The sequence below is a fragment of the Cherax quadricarinatus genome, chromosome 6 (assembly GCF_038502225.1).
Source record: "Cherax quadricarinatus isolate ZL_2023a chromosome 6, ASM3850222v1, whole genome shotgun sequence".
NCBI lineage: Eukaryota > Metazoa > Arthropoda > Malacostraca > Decapoda > Parastacidae > Cherax > Cherax quadricarinatus.
In genome coordinates, this window is record NC_091297.1 from 1954349 (window position 1) to 1973295 (window position 18947).

At 45.4% G+C, this 18947-nt stretch overlaps 1 protein-coding gene across 2 annotated transcripts in view; it reads left to right on the top strand.

Annotated features, from left to right (window-relative positions):
• The first annotated feature begins 724 nt into the window (after positions 1 to 724).
• Ufd4 (ubiquitin fusion-degradation 4-like) overlaps positions 725 to 18947 on the top strand; it is a 660794-nt gene continuing 642571 nt past the window's right edge. For both annotated transcript variants that reach the window (XM_070079782.1, XM_070079788.1), the window contains exon 1: positions 725 to 866. The gene's annotated coding sequence lies outside the window, so the exon portion shown is untranslated. The remainder of the gene's footprint in view (positions 867 to 18947) is intronic.

Genomic DNA, 18947 nt, shown 5'->3' on the forward strand with positions numbered 1-18947 from the left:
GTGGGGGTGTATAATAAAGATATTAAACAAAAAATCATAAAAAAAACTGTGGTTATTTTATTTGTAACAGTTTATCTTATTCTTTTATCCATAGAAAACGAAATAATACATGAGCAGTAAAGAATGTAAATATATGTGATAGGAACAGAATTCCACCATGTTATAGTTTATTAAGGCCTCATACATAATTTGAAACTTTTATAATAATATTGTATAGTAAAATATGTAAGATTTGATTTAATTAGTCAAATAATGCGATATATTACCAGTAACGTCCTTAAAATAGATTGGTTATTAATCTACCATCCCTGTTCATTTTTATGTACTTTTAATGTAAAATATAGTAAAACTTGCAGTTTTTATTAATAAGTACATACTAATAGTTGCAAATTCTGCATTCTCTAAATACTTTGATTGATTCGTTCGTCTTATGTCCTTGGCAGGTTCAACTAATTGACACGTATAATGTACAATAAGTAAACTTACCTATATTTAATATTCAATGAATTAATTATAAATTCATTATAAATTAATGGAAATGATTAAACATTGGTTCCAATAAAAATATTTGAGAAAATACACACGGTTCCAATAATTTTTATGGGATGAATGAAATAAGTCGAGCTAGAGCAGCAACTGCTCTTGTAAATACCATAGAATTACTGCCACAATAATAGCATAATATGTGTATAATAAAGATATAATGTTAGAGTCTGAGAGAGGTTATTTAGGTAGTACGAGTTTCATCTGTTTGCGTCAGTCAGTGAGTCAAGTGTTGGCGTTGTGGTGGTGTTGTTGTCACTGTACAGGAATATTGTCTTCTACCATACTAGACTTGTCTCACTGATGATGATTATGTCTGAAGGGTAAGTGAGTGTGTGTACTACCACGAAGGATGAGTGAGTGTGTACTACCACTGCTCTTGGTGTGTTAACTGGTAGTGTGAGGTAACAACCTGCACCTCACATCTTGCCTCACACCCGTAAGGGATCTTCCTTGATGCCACTCACAGGCTTTTGATCCAGGCAGTTGGAAGTGACCTCCCCCTCCTTGAATTGAACCTAAATGCCTCTCATTCCCTCAGGCGCTATGTGATTCCTACAGGTTTAGCGCTCCACCGTGAATAATAATCTGCCTCACAGGTCTCTCCTTCACGTTATTATAATGTTGTTCTTGATGATCTGACCAGCCCAGACTTACTTTATAATACTTGTTAACTAGCTAGGCAGGGGTGGTGGTGGTCTGGCAGGGGTGGTGGTGGTGGTCTGGCAGGGGTGGTGGTGGTGGTCTGGCAGGGGTGGTGGTGGTGGTCTGGCAGGGGTGGTGGTGGTGGTCTGGTAGTGGTGGTGGTGGTCTGGTAGTGGTGGTGGTGGTGGTCTGGTAGTGGTGGTGGTGGTCTGGCAGGGGTGGTGGTGGTGGTCTGGTAGTGGTGGTGGTGGTGGTCTGGTAGTGGTGGTGGTGGTGGTCTGGCAGGGGTGGTGGTGGTGGTCTGGCAGGGGTGGTGGTGGTGGTCTGGCAGGGGTGGTGGTGGTGGTCTGGCAGGGGTGGTGGTGGTGGTCTGGTAGTGGTGGTGGTGGTGGTCTGGTAGTGGTGGTGGTGGTGGTCTGGCAGGGGTGGTGGTGGTGGTCTGGCAGGGGTGGTGGTGGTGGTCTGGTAGTGGTGGTGGTGGTGGTCTGGTAGTGGTGGTGGTGGTCTGGCAGGGGTGGTGGTGGTGGTCTGGTAGTGGTGGTGGTGGTGGTCTGGTAGTGGTGGTGGTGGTCTGGCAGGGGTGGTGGTGGTGGTCTGGTAGTGGTGGTGGTGGTGGTCTGGTAGTGGTGGTGGTGGTCTGGCAGGGGTGGTGGTGGTGGTCTGGTAGTGGTGGTGGTGGTGGTCTGGAAGGGGTGGTGGTGGTGGTCTGGCAGGGGTGGTGGTGGTGGTCTGGCAGGGGTGGTGGTGGTGGTCTGGCAGGGGTGGTGGTGGTGGTCTGGCAGGGGTGGTGGTGGTGGTGGTCTGGTAGTGGTGGTGGTGGTGGTCTGGTAGTGGTGGTGGTGGTCTGGCAGGGGTGGTGGTGGTGGTCTGGTAGTGTTGGTGGTGGTGGTCTGGCAGGGGTGGTGGTGGTGGTCTGGCAGGGGTGGTGGTGGTGGTCTGGTAGTGGTGGTGGTGGTGGTCTGGTGGTGGTCTGGTAGTGGTGGTGGTGGTGGTGGTCTGGTAGTGGTGGTGGTGGTCTGGCAGGGGTGGTGGTGGTCTGGTAGTGGTGGTGGTGGTGGTCTGGCAGGGGTGGTGGTGGTGGTCTGGCAGGGGTGGTGGTGGTGGTCTGGTAGTGGTGGTGGTGGTGGTCTGGCAGGGGTGGTGGTCTGGCAGGGATGGTGGTGGTGGTCTGGCAGGGGTGGTGGTGGTGGTCTGGCAGGGATGGTGGTGGTGGTCTGGCAGGGGTGGTGGTGGTGGTCTGGCAGGGATGGTGGTGGTGGTCTGGTAGTGGTGGTGATGGTGGTCTGGCAGGGGTGGTGGTGGTGGTCTGGCAGGGGTGGTGGTGGTCTGGTAGTGGTGGTGGTGGTCTGGCAGGGATGGTGGTGGTGGTCTGGCAGGGGTGGTGGTGGTGGTCTGGCAGGGGTGGTGGTGATCTGGTAGTGGTGGTGGTGGTCTGGCAGGGCTGGTGGTGGTGGTCTGGCAGGGGTGGTGGTGGTGGTGGTCTGGTAGTGGTGGTGGTGGTGGTCTGGCAGGGATGGTGGTGGTGGTCTGGCAGGGGTGGTGGTGGTGGTCTGGCAGGGGTGGTGGTGGTGGTCTGGCAGGGGTGTAGGTGGTGGTCTGGCAGGGATGGTGGTATTGGTCTGGCAGGGGTGGTGGTGGTGGTCTGGCAGGGATGGTGGTGGTGGTCTGGCAGGGGTGGTGGTGGTGGTCTGGTAGTGGTGGTGGTGGTGGTCTGGTAGTGGTGGTGTTGGTGGTCTGGCTGGGGTGGTGGTGGTGGTCTGGCAGGGATGGTGGTGGTCTGGCAGGGGTGGTGGTGGTCTGGTAGTGGTGGTGGTGGTCTGGCAGGGGTGGTGGTGGTGGTCTGGCAGGGGTGCTGGTGGTCTGGCAGGGGTGGTGGTGGTCTGGCAGGGGTGGTGGTGGTCTGGCAGGGGTGGTGGTGGTCTGGTAGTGGTGGTGGTGGTGATGGTGGTCTGGCAGGGGTGGTGATGGTCTGGCAGGGGTGGTGGTGGTCTGGCTGGGATGGTGGTGGTCTGGCAGTGGTGGTGGTGGTCTGGCAGGGGTGGTGGTGGTCTGGCAGGGGTGGTGGTTGTGGTCTTGTAGTGGTCTGGCAGGGGTGGTGGTAGTGGTCTGGCAGGGGTGGTGGTGGTCTGGCAAGGGTGGTGGTGGTCTGGTAGGGACAGTGGTGGTGGTCTGGCAGGGGTGGTGGTGGTCTGGCAGGGGTGGTGGTGGTCTGGCAGGGGTGGTGGTGGTGGTCTGGTAGGGACGGTGGTGGTGGTCTGGCAGGGGTTGTGGTTGTGGTCTGGCAGGGATAGTAGTGGTGGTCTGGCAGGGGTGGTGGTGTTGGTGGTCTAGTAGGGGCAGTGGTGGTGGTCTGGCAGGGGCGGCTGTGGTGGTGGAGGCCTGGCAGGGGCAGTAGCAGTGGTAGAGTCCTGGCAGGGACAGTAGGAGTGGTGGTGGAGACCTGGCAGGGGCAGTAGTGGTGGTGGCGGCCTGGCAGGGGTGGTAGTGCTGGTGGTGGCCTGGCAGGGGTGGTAGTGCTGGTGGTGGCCTGGCAGGGGTGGTGGTGGCAGTCTGGCAGGGGCAGTGGTGGTGGCCTGGCAGGGGCAGTGGTGGTGGCCTGGCAGGGGCAGTGGTGGTGGCCTGGCAGGGGCAATGGTGGTGGCCTGGCAGGGGCAGTGGTGGTAGCCTGGCAGGGGCAGTAGTAGTGGTGATAGCCTGGCAGGGGCATTGGTGGTGGCCTGGCAGGGACAGTGGTAGCTTGGCAGGGGCAGCAGTGGTGGCCTGGCAGTGGCAGCAGTGGTGGCCTGGCAGGGGGCAGCAGTGGTGGCCTGGCAGGGGCAGCAGTGGTGGCCTGGTAGGGGCAGCAGTGGTGGCCTGGTAGGGACAGTGGTAGTGGTAGCTTGGCAGGGGCAGCGGTGGTGGCCTGGCAGGGGCAGTAGTGGTGGTGGTGGCCTGATAGGGGTGGTGGCAGTCTGGCAGGGGCAGTGGTGGTGGCCTGGCAGGGGCAGTGGTGGTGGCCTGGCAGGGGCAGTGGTGGTGGCCTGGCAGGGGCAGTGGTGGTGGCCTGGCAGGGGCAATGGTGGTGGCCTGGCAGGGGCAGTGGTGGTAGCCTGGCAGGGGCAGTAGTAGTGGTGATAGCCTGGCAGGGGCATTGGTGGTGGCCTGGCAGGGACAGTGGTAGCTTGGCAGGGGCAGCAGTGGTGGCCTGGCAGTGGCAGCAGTGGTGGCCTGGCAGGGGCAGCAGTGGTGGCCTGGCAGGGGCAGCAGTGGTGGCCTGGTAGGGGCAGCAGTGGTGGCCTGGTAGGGACAGTGGTAGTGGTAGCTTGGCAGGGGCAGCGGTGGTGGCCTGGCAGGGGCAGTAGTGGTGGTGGTGGCCTGATAGGGGTGGTGGCAGCCTGGCAGGGGCAGCAGTGGTGCCTGATGCCTGGCACGGGCAGTTGTAGTGCTGGCGCCCCCTAGGGGTGGTGGTGGTGTCCTGGCAGGGGTGGTGTTCATGGCCTGATGGTTGGTGGCTTGGCAGGGGTGGTGATGGGGGCCTGGCAGGGGTGGTGTTTGTGGCCTGGCAGGGGCAGTGGTGACAGTCTGACATGGGTGTTGGTTGTGGCCTGACATGGGTGGTGGTTGTGGCCTGGCAGGGGCGATGGTTGTAGCCTGGCAGAGGTGGTGCTCGTAGCCTGGCTGGGGCAGTGGTGGCTTGTCAGAGGTAGTGTTGGCGTTGGCCTGGCAGGGGCAGTGGTGGTGTTGGCCTGACAAGTGTGGTGGTGGTGGCCTGGCATGGGTGGTGTTGGTGGTCTGGCAGGGGTGGTGGTGGCCTGGCAGGGATGGTGTTGGTGGCATGGCAGGGGTGGTGTTCATGGCCTGACAGGGGCAATGGTGGCCTGACAGGGGTTGTAGCAGCCTTGCAGTGATGGCAGCCTGGCATTTTTGATGGTGGTGGTGACATGGCAGGGATGGCTGAAGTGGCAGCCTGGCAGGTGTGATAGTGGCTAGGCAGGAGTGGTCATGTATATACCCAGGAATGGGACCAGGAGAGTTCAGTGCTCAGTCTCAATTTGCAGGTGAAATTGCAGATCTAGAGAACCTTCACTACACGTACGAGTTCAGTCAAGTACCTTACTGGGAATGCTTGAAGTTTCTTGACCTACATTACCTGGAATGAAGGCAAGAAAAATGCATCATAATTTACATACTAACTTTACATGCAGAAATCATTTCCTACGAAAGCAGAAGGCTCAACAGACAATGCAAGTACAGTGGACCCCCGGTTAACGATATTTTTTCACTCCAGAAGTATGTTCAGGTGCCAGTACTGACCGAATTTGTTCCCATAAGGAATATTGTGAAGTAATTAGTCCATTTCAGACCCCCAAACATACACGTACAAATGCACTTACATAAATACACTTACATAATTGGTCACATTCGGAGGTGATCGTTATGCGGGGGTCCACTGTATACCTCCAAAGAAAAGCAGGCTTACCATGAGTACATTGAGAGAACAAAATATGCATAAGAGGCCCGAGGCTCATTCAGCAGACTCCCATCATATGTTAAGGGGGATTACCAGTAAACCCTTAGCTGATTCAGAGTTCCCGCGCGCGGAGCAAAAAAAAATTCGAAAATATATGAAAACTGAGTTATTGTTACCAAAAAATAGCTGAACTTTCTGGCTACACGCTGGTATAATTATTATCCTTGTACGATGTTTCTAAAAGGAATTACAGCCATTTATAACAGGCATGGTGACAGCGCTGACGCAACGTATTGCGTAAGAAGCGCTGACTCGGCTTTGTTTACGTTTTTGTTACGTTTTTCCCCGTGTTATTTTTATCGTTTTCTTATATCTTTGTCTAATATAATACAAATTCACCATCTGAGATCATTCCCGAGCGGGCGGAGCTAATATGGTCATGGCACCAATCGGGAACCCCTGGGAATAGTGCACAAAATGGCCGACACCTCCAGCCAACAAAATATTCCATACCCACGCTAATATCAATTATAAGGCTTATTTATCTATCACAATTGATCTATTATGATATAATGCAATATAATAATAGCATATAAACATAAAAAGTACACCTTAAAAAAAAATATATAGCATAATATGTCGCCCCGAGGAAATAATTTCTATCGATATTTCCCCTGAAGGTGAAGAGAGGGTCCAACCTCTCTCATCAGTGATGAGAGAAAACGGATTTACAATGGTTAACTGTAATAAACACTCGTAGGTCACGCAAAAAGTGTAAAATAAAGTGAATTTTTCGGGGGAAAAAATTATTTCCCGGGCAGCTGGGGTGCCGCGCGCTTCGGCTTATATCTCGAAAGTAAGTTATTTACCTATTTAGGGAAATTCCAGCTTTATTTATGATTGAATTGACTTGATTTTCACAACAAACATAGGAGAATGATTGCTTTACAAGGTAGCGTTCATGTTTCTGAACTATCCAAAATATTTTTAGATTTATGTGGACAACAAGGCCGACATCTTCCAATATATCAAAAAAGTTATGAAACTTAATTTTTTTTTGCATGAAGATAAGGTTTATTTTAGAATTCAAAATGACATTTGATGGAATTAGAGGTGTTTTATCAGCAGCAAGTGTCAAAACCACTTTTCCAAGTACCACTGAGCAGGACTCCCCTGCCAAATGTAATTTTTCGTAAATTTTGCTATTTCATTTCCTTTTTGGCCGATATGATTGAAACTTCAGCACAGGATACTCGATATAATCTTCTAATAGTACACCAAAAATGAACGTAATCGGTTCATAAACAAAATGTCGTTAAAACGCGAATTGCATCCTCCCTTTAGTGGGAATAAGATAGATTCCTAAAGTCAGTTCCTGGCCAGCTGAGCTGTGGTTTGAACATTGGACTGCATGCAGCCAGTAGTAACAGCCTGGTTGATCAAGCCCTGATCCATCAGGAGGCTTGGTCATGGACTGAGCCACAGGGGCATTGACCCTTAGAACACACTATGTAGTCAAAACATGTGCTAAACCTAAATGAGTCATACAACCTTGGGTAGGGGTATGTGAGGATAGGGGTTAAGATAAGATAACATGAGATTTGTTTGGATTTTTAATCCCAGAGGGTTAGCCACCCAGGATAGCCCAAGAAAGGCAGTGCATCATCGAGGGACTGTCTGTCTTATTTCCATTGGGGTCTTCAATCTTGTTCCCCAGGATGTGACCCATACCAGTCGACTAACACCCAGGTACCTACTTGCTTGCTAGGTGAACAGGACAACAGGTGTATAAGGAAACACACCCAAGGTTTCCACCCTTGCCAGGGATTGAACCATGGACACTCAGTGTGTGAAGTGAGACCATTGCCTATAAATCCTATTAACCCTTAAACGGTCCAAACGTATATATACGTTAACCCACGCAGTGCCACGAGTATTTTGAGAAAATTTATTTTTATAGGAAAAAAAAGCATGTCATACCCAGGGATCCCCAATTTTTTTCATTTGGCGCACAGAGTGTGCACACCCATTCTCTCATGTCTAGGCGACTCAGGCCTATCGTGTCAATGTTGAATGACAAATGAAACGTATATATACGTTTGGGGGCACTACGCGAGAGAACGTATATATACGTTTGGACTGTTTAAGGGTTAATTAAATTTTTTGGCTACCTCACTTTAGTAATAAGGTATATTAATGAATAACTAAAATTTACCACACTATAACCTATGTCTAGTTTTAACCCTTTCGGGGTTTCGGCCGTACTAGTACGGCTTACGCACCAGGGTTTTTGACGTGCTAGTACGCCTGAATTCTAGTGCCTTCAAATCTAGTGAGAGAAAGCTGGTAGGCCTACATATGAAAGAATGGGTCTATGTGGTCAGTGTGTGCAGTATAAAAAAAATCCTGCAGCACACAGTGCGTAATGAGAAAAAAAACTTTGACCGTGTTTTTGGATTAAAACAATGACTTTGCACTGTATTTTCGTATGGTATTTATTGTTGTATTCTAGTTTTCCTGGTCTCATTTTATAGAATGGAAGACATATTACAAAAATTAAGATGATTTTTGACTGGTTTTACAATGAAAAGTACCTTGAAATTGAGCTCAGAGTAGCAGAAATGTTCGATTTTTACCAAAGTTCAAAAGTAAACAAATCATGCTAAGCATCCAATACACGTCAACGGGTGAGTCTAATATTCTTTCAAAAGTGCGCTGATATTATTTATACCATTTCTACACTAATGCAGTAGTCTGCATAACAGTAAATCTTCTATTTTTTTGTGAGAATAAAAATTCAAAGTGGAAGGCAAAAGAATGTAAGAGGGGTGTGGGGACGTGACTAATGAACAGAGGAAATGTTATTTTAGTGCCAGGAATGTCTTTCTTATTTATTCTGGACCCTATTTGGATATTGGCATCTTTTGAAATTTGTGTGAAATTGGCAAAATTGCTTAATTCTGACCACTTTATTGGATAGTTGAAATCAGTAAATGGTGGTTTCTTGTACTCATTCGATAGAAAAAATGGAGTTCTAGCGAAATAGTTATGATTTTTGTCGACTAGTACACTGGAATTGGCCAAAAGTAGGGCTCAAAGTAGGCAAAATCGCCAATGCGTAAACATCGTCGAGACCACTAACTTCGCGAGAGCATAATTCTGTAAGTTTTGCATCAAATTTCATACTTTTGGTGTCATTATGATCGGGAAAAGATTCTCTATCTTTTCATAAGAAAAAATAATTTTTTTTTTGAAATTTGGGCAACCCTGAGAACAAGTCTGGGAGAGGGCCTGGGGACCCTGAAAGTGTTAATGTAGATCTGTATATGTACATTATTTTTTACAGTGTAGTAAATAGTTTATATTTTTTATTAAGCGATTCATGTTCCTTTTGTCTAGTATATTGCTGTATCCATTATTTTTCTACTGTCTGTTGTTAACAGTTTATGTTAACATTTGTGCAACATCAGCTGCTAAATCAGGTGCTCAATCAGGTGTTAAATTGATATCTTACCTAGTTTAAATAGTGTACTATACTTAACAAATCATTAAATTTTTGCTTTGAATTTTGTCTCGATCCATATAATCATCCTTATTCATAGTTATTACTTTTCATCTCAGTTAATACAACACCTATATTCTTTATTTACTTATTACTAGTTTTGGGAGATTCTGAAGAGAAGTTGCAGAGGTTGGTGGATGAATTTGGTAGGGTATATGAAAGAAAAAAATTAAAAGTGAATATAGGAGAGAGTAAGGTTATGAGGATAAAAAGGTTAGGTGACGAAAGATTGGATATCAGATTGGAGGGAGAGAGTATGGAGGAGGTGAATGTATTCTGATATTTAGAAGTGGACGTGTCAACAGATGGGTCTATGAAGGATAAAGTGAATCACAAAATTGATGAGGGGAAAAGGGTGAGTGGTGCACTTAGGAGTCTGTGGAGACAAAGAACTTTGTCCATGGAAGCAAAGAGGGGAATGTATGAGAGTATAGTTGTAGCAACACTCTTGTATTGGTGTGAAGCATGGGTGATGAATGTTGCAACGAGGAGAAGGCTGGGGATGGTGGAGATATCATGTCTGAGGGCAATGTGTGGTGTGAATATAATGCAGAGAATTCGTAGTTTGGAAATTAGGAGGTGTGGGATTACCAAAACTATTATCCAGAGGGCTGAGGAGGGGTTAAGGTGGTTCAGACATATAGAGAGAATGGAACAAAACAGAATGACTTCAAGAGTGTACAGTGGACCCCCGCATAGCGACTTTAATCCGTGCAAGAGGGCTGATTGTTATGCGAAATGGTCGGTATGCGAATGAATTTTCCCCATAAGAAATAATGGAAATCAAATTAATCCGTGCAAGACACCCAAAAGTATGAAAAAAAAAAAAATTTACCACATGAAATGTTAATTTTAATACACACAAACTGAAAAAGGCATGCATAATTACATGACACTTACTTTTATTGAAGATCTGGTGATGATTGATGGGATGGGAGGAGGGGAGAGAGAGTGTTAGTGTTTAGAAGGGGAATCCCCTTCCATTAAGACTTGAGGTGTCGAGTCCTTTTCTGGGGTTACTTCCCTTCTTCTTTTAATGCCACTAGGACCAGCTTCAGAGTCACTGGACTTCTTTCGCACAACATATCTGTCCATAGTGGCCTGTACCTCTCGTTCCTTTATGACTTCCCTAAAGTGTTTCACAACATTGTCAGTGTAATAATCACCAGCACGGCTTGCAATAGCTGTGTGAGGGTGATTTTCATCCATGAAGGTTTGCACTTCAAGCCACTTTGCACAGATTTCCTTAATCTTTGTTGTAGGCAATTTCTTCAATTTCTTTCTCCCCTCCTTCCAACCAGTTTCCTCAGGTCTGGCCTCTTGCTGTTGAAGTTGATCTATCAGCTCATCAGTGGTTAGTTCTTCATTGTCCTCCTCCACCAACTCTTCCACATCATCCCCACTAACCTCCAACCCCAAGGACTTTCCCAATGCCACAATGGATTCCTCAACTGGCATAATCCTCTCAGGGTTAGCCTCAAACCCTTCAAAATCCCTTTTGTCTACACATTCTGGCCACAGTTTCTTCCAAGCAGAGTTCAAGGTCTTCTTAGTCACTCCCTCCCAAGCCTTACCGATAAGGTTTACACAATTGAGGATATTAAAGTGCTCTCTCCAAAACTCTCTTAGAGTCAGTTGAGTTTCTGAGGTCACTACAAAGCACCTTTCAAACAGAGCTTTTGTGTACAGTTTTTTGAAGTTTGCAATAACCTGCTGGTCCATGGGCTGCAGGAGAGGAGTGGTATTAGGAGGCAAAAACTTCACCTTAATGAATTACATGTCCCCATAAAGTCGCTCTGCCACGTCTGTAGGATGACCAGAGGTATTGTCTAACACCAGGAGGCACTTAAGTTCTAATTTCTTTTCAGTTAGGTAATCTTTCACATTGGGGGCAAATGTATGGTGTAACCAGTCATAGAAAAAGTCCCTAGTGACCCATGCCTTACTGTTTGCCCTCCACAGCACACACAAATTCTCCTTGAGGACATTGTTTTGCCTGAACGGTCTGGGAGTTTCAGAGTGATACACTAATAAAGGCTTCACTTTGCAATCACCAGTAGCATTGGAACACATCAACAAAGTAAGCCTGTCTTTCATAGGCTTATGTCCTGGGAGTGCCTTTTCCTCCTCAGTAATGTAGGTCCTCCTTGGCATTTTCTTCCAAAACAGGCCTGTTTCATCACAATTAAACACTTGTTCAGGTTTCAGTCCTTCACTGTCTATGTACTCCTTGAATTCCTGCACATATTTTTCAGCTGCTTTGTGGTCCGAACTGGCACCCTCACCATGCCTTATCACACTATGTATGCCACTACGCTTCTTAAATCTTTCAAACCAACCTTTGCTGGCCTTAAATTCACTCACATCATCACTAGTTGCAGGCATTTTTTTAATTAAATCCTCATGCAACTTCCTAGCCTTTTCGCTTATGATCGCTTGAGAGACGCTATCTCCTGCTACCTGTTTTTCATTTATCCACACCAATAAGAGTCTCTCAACATCTTCCATCACTTGCGATCTCTGTTTCGAAAACACAGTTAAACCTTTGGCAAGAACAGCTTCCTTGATTGCCTTTCTGTTGCCCACAATAGTAGTGATGGTTGATTTGGGTTTCTTGTACAACCTGGCCAGGTCGGCGACACGCACTCCACTTTCATACTTATCAATGATCTCTTTCTTCATCTCTATAGTAATTCTCACCCTTATTCCTGTAGGGTTGGCACTAGAAGCTTTCTTGGGGCCCATGGTCACTTATTTTCCAGATAAATCACCGAAAACACTGTAATAATACGAAATGTTCCGATTGTATGCTTGGATGTTACCGCGGAGGCTGGCTGGTAAACAATGCCACCGGTGGAACATGTGAGGCTGGCTAAGGGCGCACATTGGACGCGTCTCGGACGAAGAGCGGTGAGCGGGTTTTTGGGCGGTATGCGAGGCAAAATTTTTGCGAAAAAAGCGAGTGGTATGCGGATTGTACGGTATGCGATGCGTACGGTATGCGGGGGTCCACTGTGTATATCTCTAGTGGAGGGAAGGTGGGGTAGGGGTCGGCCTAGCAAGGGTTGGAGGGAGGGGATAAAGGAGGTTTTGTGTGCGAGGGGCTTGGACTTCCAGCAAGTGTGCATGAGCGTATTTGATAGGAGTGAATGGAGACAAATGGTTTTTAACACTTGGTGTGCTGTTGGAGTGTTAGCAAAGTAACATTTATGAAGGGATTCAGGGAAACCGGCAGGCCGGAATTGAGTCCTGGAGGAGGGGTGTTAATGTTGCAGTTTTATAACTGTAGTGTAAAGCACCCCTCTGGCAAGACAGTGATGGAGTGAATGATGATGAAAGTTTTTCTTTTTCGGGCCTCCCTGCCTTGGTGGGAATTGGCCGCACAGTGTCTCAGCATCAAGCATCTCGATCTCCTTCTTACAGCCATTCAGTACACTAGCTTTTAAAATCTCCTAGACTACATATTTGTACAAATTTGTACTTGATTGTGCACCCCATAGTACAAGATAGAAGTGCAGCAGCACTTGAAAGAATTAAATGGAAGAAGTACAATAGAAGTTAATTGTAAATGGGTAAGTGATAGGTCTCAGTATCAAGCAATCTCTAAGACTACATATTTCGTCTGTAAATTTGTACTTGATTGTGCACCCTGAAAACTGATCAACTAATAATTAACACACAGTTGACAACTTCATTCAACTTGATCATCTAATTATACAGGCTATGTACATTTAAACCCAACTCTGCGAGGGTAAGATTTACATATGCAGAACGGTTATCGTCTCTGGGAGGATCAAATTCTTTTGCAATGATTAACACGTGCCGTGACTGAGGAAGATCTGAACAAGTATATCTACAAAAGATACTTGGGGGTTTCTCATTACTTGTCGTGTACACAAAGAATAATGACATTCAGGTTATCATCTGACTGAGTGTTAGAGGTAGAGGGTACAGAGTCAGAAGGATTGTCAGCATCTGTCACATTAGTCTGGGTAGAAATATCATCCTTAACAATGCATACTAATTTCATATGATCTAAATGCAATTCTTTATAGTGACCAGTACTAATTTCTCTAACTTTATACTTATTGCCATTGAGATGTTCACCTACTTGATAAGGACCAACAAACTTTTGATTGAGCTTAGGCATTGCGGATGTTTTGTTGAAGTTAGTCAGCATTACTCTCGAACCCACTTTTACTTTGGTTGGCTTAGCATGGCTATTAGTTACTCTTGTAAATTCTGCTGTTGACTTACAAAGTGTCTCACGGATTCTTCTAAAAACAGTTTCAGCTAAGCTGGTACGAGTTGCTATGAAATCATCAGGGTTGTAATTGGGTTTTGGTGCAGAATATAACAACTCATAAGGCAAACGCTTGTCTATACCATACAATGCATAATGTGGAGTGTCACCTATCGAAGAATTGTAAGCAGAATTTATGGCACATTGAACATCAGGTATAACTTCATCCCAGGTTTCACTGTTGGGATTGATAGTGGCTCTCAAGACATCATGTACTTTCTTATTGGTTCGTTCCGCTAACCCATTGCTGGCAGGATGATGAGGAACAATGGTGGATTTAGAGATCTTGTACAAGGTGCACAAATTTTAAAAAATCTCATTACAGAATTCACCTCCATTATCTGTTACCAGGGACTTAGGGGTGGTATGCTTACAGATTATACGCTCCTTGAAAGCTTTAGCTACAGTATCTGCAGTTTTATCTGCAATAGGAACTAACTCACTATATTTATTTTTTTTATTTATTTAGTAATTTTAGCATACATACAGAGGTACAAAAAAATACAGGTAAGAGCAGCATGCCAAAGCCACTTATATGCATAGCATTACGGGCTGGCTTAAAATTAACTTAAGATTAACTAAGCAATGATGAAATCAGTGATAAAACATTATTGTAAACAGATAACTATAAAGCACAAATGAGTATTACAAAGACAGGTCATATGGTTGCATGCATTGCTGTACATTCAGTCGAATGGAGTATTCTGTTAGGTAGTGTATTTAAAAAAATAAAGTTAGATTGGGTCCTAGGTTTAACATTTGTGTGATATAATTGTGAGTAACATATAGGATATACAATTTATAAGGTTCAGTTATTCAGTATTTATTTGGTTTTGAGTGAAATGATCTACCATAACACACAGATGCTTGTTACCTTGGAGGGAACATTGGAAATTGGTTAACAGATCTATGGCAACTCTCCCATGGTTCACTCGTGGTGGGATACACCTGGAGAGGATTTGGACGGTTGACATTTCCTCTTATGTTGCATACAGCCACTACATTTCTTAACATACTCAGAAATATCAGTTGCCATACATGGCCAAAAGTATTTCATTCTGGCTTGTTTTACTGAACGATCCATACCAGGGTGTGCAACACCTGGTGCATCGTGAACTAGCTGTAGAGCTACATTCACTAGTGACTGTGGAATTACTAATTGGTATACCCTTCTGCTTGGAGTACCCAACTCGGCTGTTCGATACAGTAATTCTTGGCTCATTACAAAGTCACTAATGGGTGCTGGTGGCTTCACAGTCAGGACAAGATCTTCCTGGAGCAGGAATCGAATCACACCAGACCACGTGGGATCGGTTCTTTCTTACTGGAGGAATGAATAAACTTGGAGAAGTGGATGACTCTCCCCGGTTGAAAAAAAAGATAATGCTATAACACGCAATATGAGCAAAAGAGAAGGGATCTATTATCTCTCACTGCAAGCACAGGGGAAAAGAAATGAACACGGTCGACAATACTGGTATTCATTCTGAGTCGCACACAGTGACACGAGGTATCAGCTATAAAGACTGCTCTTATAAACGTTAACAACATGTGAAGATTGCTCGAGAAACAACTTTTTAAATTGCACGGATTACTGTCAACGAGGATAGTATCACCATCTGGAACACAAGGAACAACAACAACAATCAAGTGAGTTTACCTGGAGAGAGTTCCGGGGGTCAACGCCCCCGCGGCCCGGTCTGAGACCAGGCCTCCTGGTGGATCAGAGCCTGATCAACCAGGCTGTTGCTGCTGGCTGCACGCAAACCAACGTACGAGCCACAGCCCGGCTGATCCGGAACTGACTTTAGGTGCTTGTCCAGTGCCAGCTTGAAGACTGCCAGGGGTCTGTTGGTAATCCCCCTTATGTGTGCTGGGAGGCAGTTGAACAGTCTCGGGCCCCTGACACTTATTGTATGGTCTCTTAACGTGCTAGTGACACCCCTGCTTTTCATTGGGGGGATGGTGCATCGTCTGCCAAGTCTTTTGCTTTCGTAGTGAGTGATTTTCGTGTGCAAGTTCGGTACTAGTCCCTCTAGGATTTTCCAGGTGTATATAATCATGTATCTTTCCCTCCTGCGTTCCAGGGAATACAGGTTTAGGAACCTCAAGCGCTCCCAATAATTGAGGTGTTTTATCTCCGTTATGCGCGCCGTGAAAGTTCTCCGTACATTTTCTAGGTCGGCAATTTCACCTGCCTTGAAAGGTGCTGTTAGTGTGCAGCAATATTCCAGCCTAGATAGAACAAGTGACCTGAAGAGTGTCATCATGGGCTTGGCCTCCCTAGTTTTGAAGGTTCTCATTATCCATCCTGTCATTTTTCTAGCAGATGCGATTGATACAATGTTATGGTCCTTGAAGGTGAGATCCTCCGACATGATCACTCCCAGGTCTTTGACGTTGGTGTTTCGCTCTATTTTGTGGCCAGAATTTGTTTTGTACTCTGATGAAGATTTAATTTCCTCATGTTTACCATATCTGAGTAATTGAAATTTCTCATCGTTGAACTTCATATTGTTTTCTGCAGCCCACTGAAAGATTTCGTTGATGTCTGCCTGGAGCTTTGCAGTGTCTGCAATGGAAGACACTGTCATGCAGATTCGGGTGTCATCTGCAAAGGAAGACACGGTGCTGTGGCTGACATCCTTGTCTATGTCGGATATAAGGATGAGGAACAAGATGGGAGCGAGTACTGTGCCTTGTGGAACAGAGCTTTTCACCGTAGCTGCCTCGGACTTTACTCTGTTGACGACTACTCTCTGTGTTCTGTTAGTGAGGAAATTATAGATCCATCGACCGACTTTTCCTGTTATTCCTTTAGCACGCATTTTGTGCGCTATTACGCCATGGTCACACTTGTCGAAGGCTTTTGCAAAGTCTGTATATATTACATCTGCATTCTTTTTGTCTTCTAGTGCATTTAGGACCTTGTCGTAGTGGTCCAATAGTTGAGACAGACAGGAGCGACCTGTTCTAAACCCATGTTGCCCTGGGTTGTGTAACTGATGGGTTTCTAGATGCGTGGTGATCTTGCTTCTTAGGACCCTTTCAAAGATTTTTATGATATGGGATGTTAGTGCTATTGGTCTGTAGTTCTTTGCTGTTGCTTTACTGCCCCCTTTGTGGAGTGGGGCTATGTCTGTTGTTTTTAGTAACTGTGGGACGACCCCCGTGTCCATGCTCCCTCTCCATAGGATGGAAAAGGCTCGTGATAGGGGCTTCTTGCAGTTCTTGATGAACACAGAGTTCCATGAGTCTGGCCCTGGGGCAGAGTGCATGGGCATGTCATTTATCGCCTGTTCGAAGTCATTTGGCGTCAGGATAACATCGGATAGGCTTGTGTTAATCAAATTTTGTGGCTCTCTCATAAAAAATTCATTTTGATCTTCGACTCTCAGTCTGGTTAGCGGCTTGCTAAAAACTGAGTCATATTGGGACTTGAGTAGCTCACTCATTTCCTTGCTGTCATCTGTGTAGGACCCATCTTGTTTAAGTAGGGGCCCAATACTGGACGTTGTTCTCGATTTTGATTTGGCATAGGAGAAGAAATACTTTGGGTTTCTTTCGATTTCATTTATGGCTTTTAGTTCTTCCCGCGATTCCTGACTCCTAAAGGATTCTTTTAGCTTAAGTTCGATGCTTGCTATTTCTCTGACCAGTGTCTCCCTACGCATTTCAGATATATTGACCTCTTTTAGCTGCTCTGTTATTCTTTTCCGTCGCCTGTAAAGGGATCGCCTGTCTCTTTCTGTTTTACATCTACTCCTCCTTTTTCTTAGAGGAATAAGCCTTGTGCATACATCGAGTGCCACCGAGTTAATCTGTTCTAGGCATAAGTTGGGGTCTGTGTTGCTTAGTATATCTTCCCAGCTTATATCGGTTAGGACTTGGTTTACTTGGTCCCACTTTATGTTTTTGTTATTGAAGTTGAATTTGGTGAATGCCCCCTCGTGACTAATCTCATTATGGCGGTCTGGGGCTCCGCGCATACATGACTGAACCTCAATTATGTTGTGATCTGAGTATATTGTTTTTGATATGGTGATATTTCTTATCAGATCATCATTGTTAGTGAAGATGAGGTCTAGTGTATTCTCCAGTCTAGTAGGCTCTATTATTTGCTGGTTTAAATTGAATTTTGTGCAGAGATTTAAAAGCTCGCGTGAGTGTGAGTTTTCATCAGAGCTGCCTCCTGGTGTTATTACTGCAACAATATTATTTGCTATATTCCTCCATTTTAGGTGCCTTAAGTTGAAATCCCCCAGGAGCAAGATGTTGGGTGCAGGAGCTGGAAGGTTTTCCAGACAGTGGTCAATTTTTAACAGCTGTTCCTGGAATTGCTGGGATGTTGCATCCGGAGGCCACTAGCCACAGAAATGTCTTTCTGTAACAGCTCGTGACATCAGCAAGAAATGGCATAACTCATTACAAGTAACGTTCTTCACAAAGCATCCCTGGAAGGAACGACTACTCGAACAAGTCGCCATCGCAGGGATGGTAGTCTCAGTACCCAGGGTTTCTGAGGTTCCTCTGAAACCCAAGGTAACTCTACATTATCCTGCATGCAAGATATTGTGGCTGGATTCCAGACAGGAGTGACAGTATTACTAGTGCCTGACCACTCGGCTACGTTAATAAGTGATTCACGGATCTATAGGAACTTAATCTGAACTTCACATTTTGCAGCACTTGAACAAATCTCAGATACAAGCTGTGAGAACAAACATATTGCTCAAGGGCTAGGTATTCTCTTTCAGTCAGTAAGGGAATACGTATTAATACTGTGGACTGATTGATGTTTGCTTGGACTGGCATGATACACTAAGTGAGCATTCAAAAGTGACTGGGACATCTTCTCAGGGAACTTACTATAAGCTTAAATGGGAAGAAAATACTTAACTATTTTGCATAAGTAAAGAAAAAATAACAAGTCACACTGTAGAGCAAGAAAAACTCACATAAAATACTCAGTTGGATAAGCAACACTTTGATCATCAAGAGAAATTGTACTTTACTCAGATTTACTTTAATTTGAATGTAAAACTGAAATCACAGAATATTGCACTGAAATAAACTGTAGCATTATCGCAAATAACAATCACTAATCAAAAATTACTGCGCAACACAACACTACATAAAAAAAAATTTCTGAAAGAAAAAAATTAATGGCAGCACAATACTTACTTGCACAAGAGTCATTGCAGAATGAGTCAATACTGCAATAATAAAAAAATTACACACACCAGAAAATGCAGTTTACACAAATAATAAAAAAAATTATCAGGGAATGAACTGATTGAACACTTCAACTCTTAATTGCAGCTTAAGCAAACACTTACTGAACAAGCAAAGAATGATTTACTTTAAAAAGGAAGTTAAAAATTGCACTAAGAGTGAATTTGTTCAATGAAATACGAAGAATAATAGATGGCATAAAATGCAAA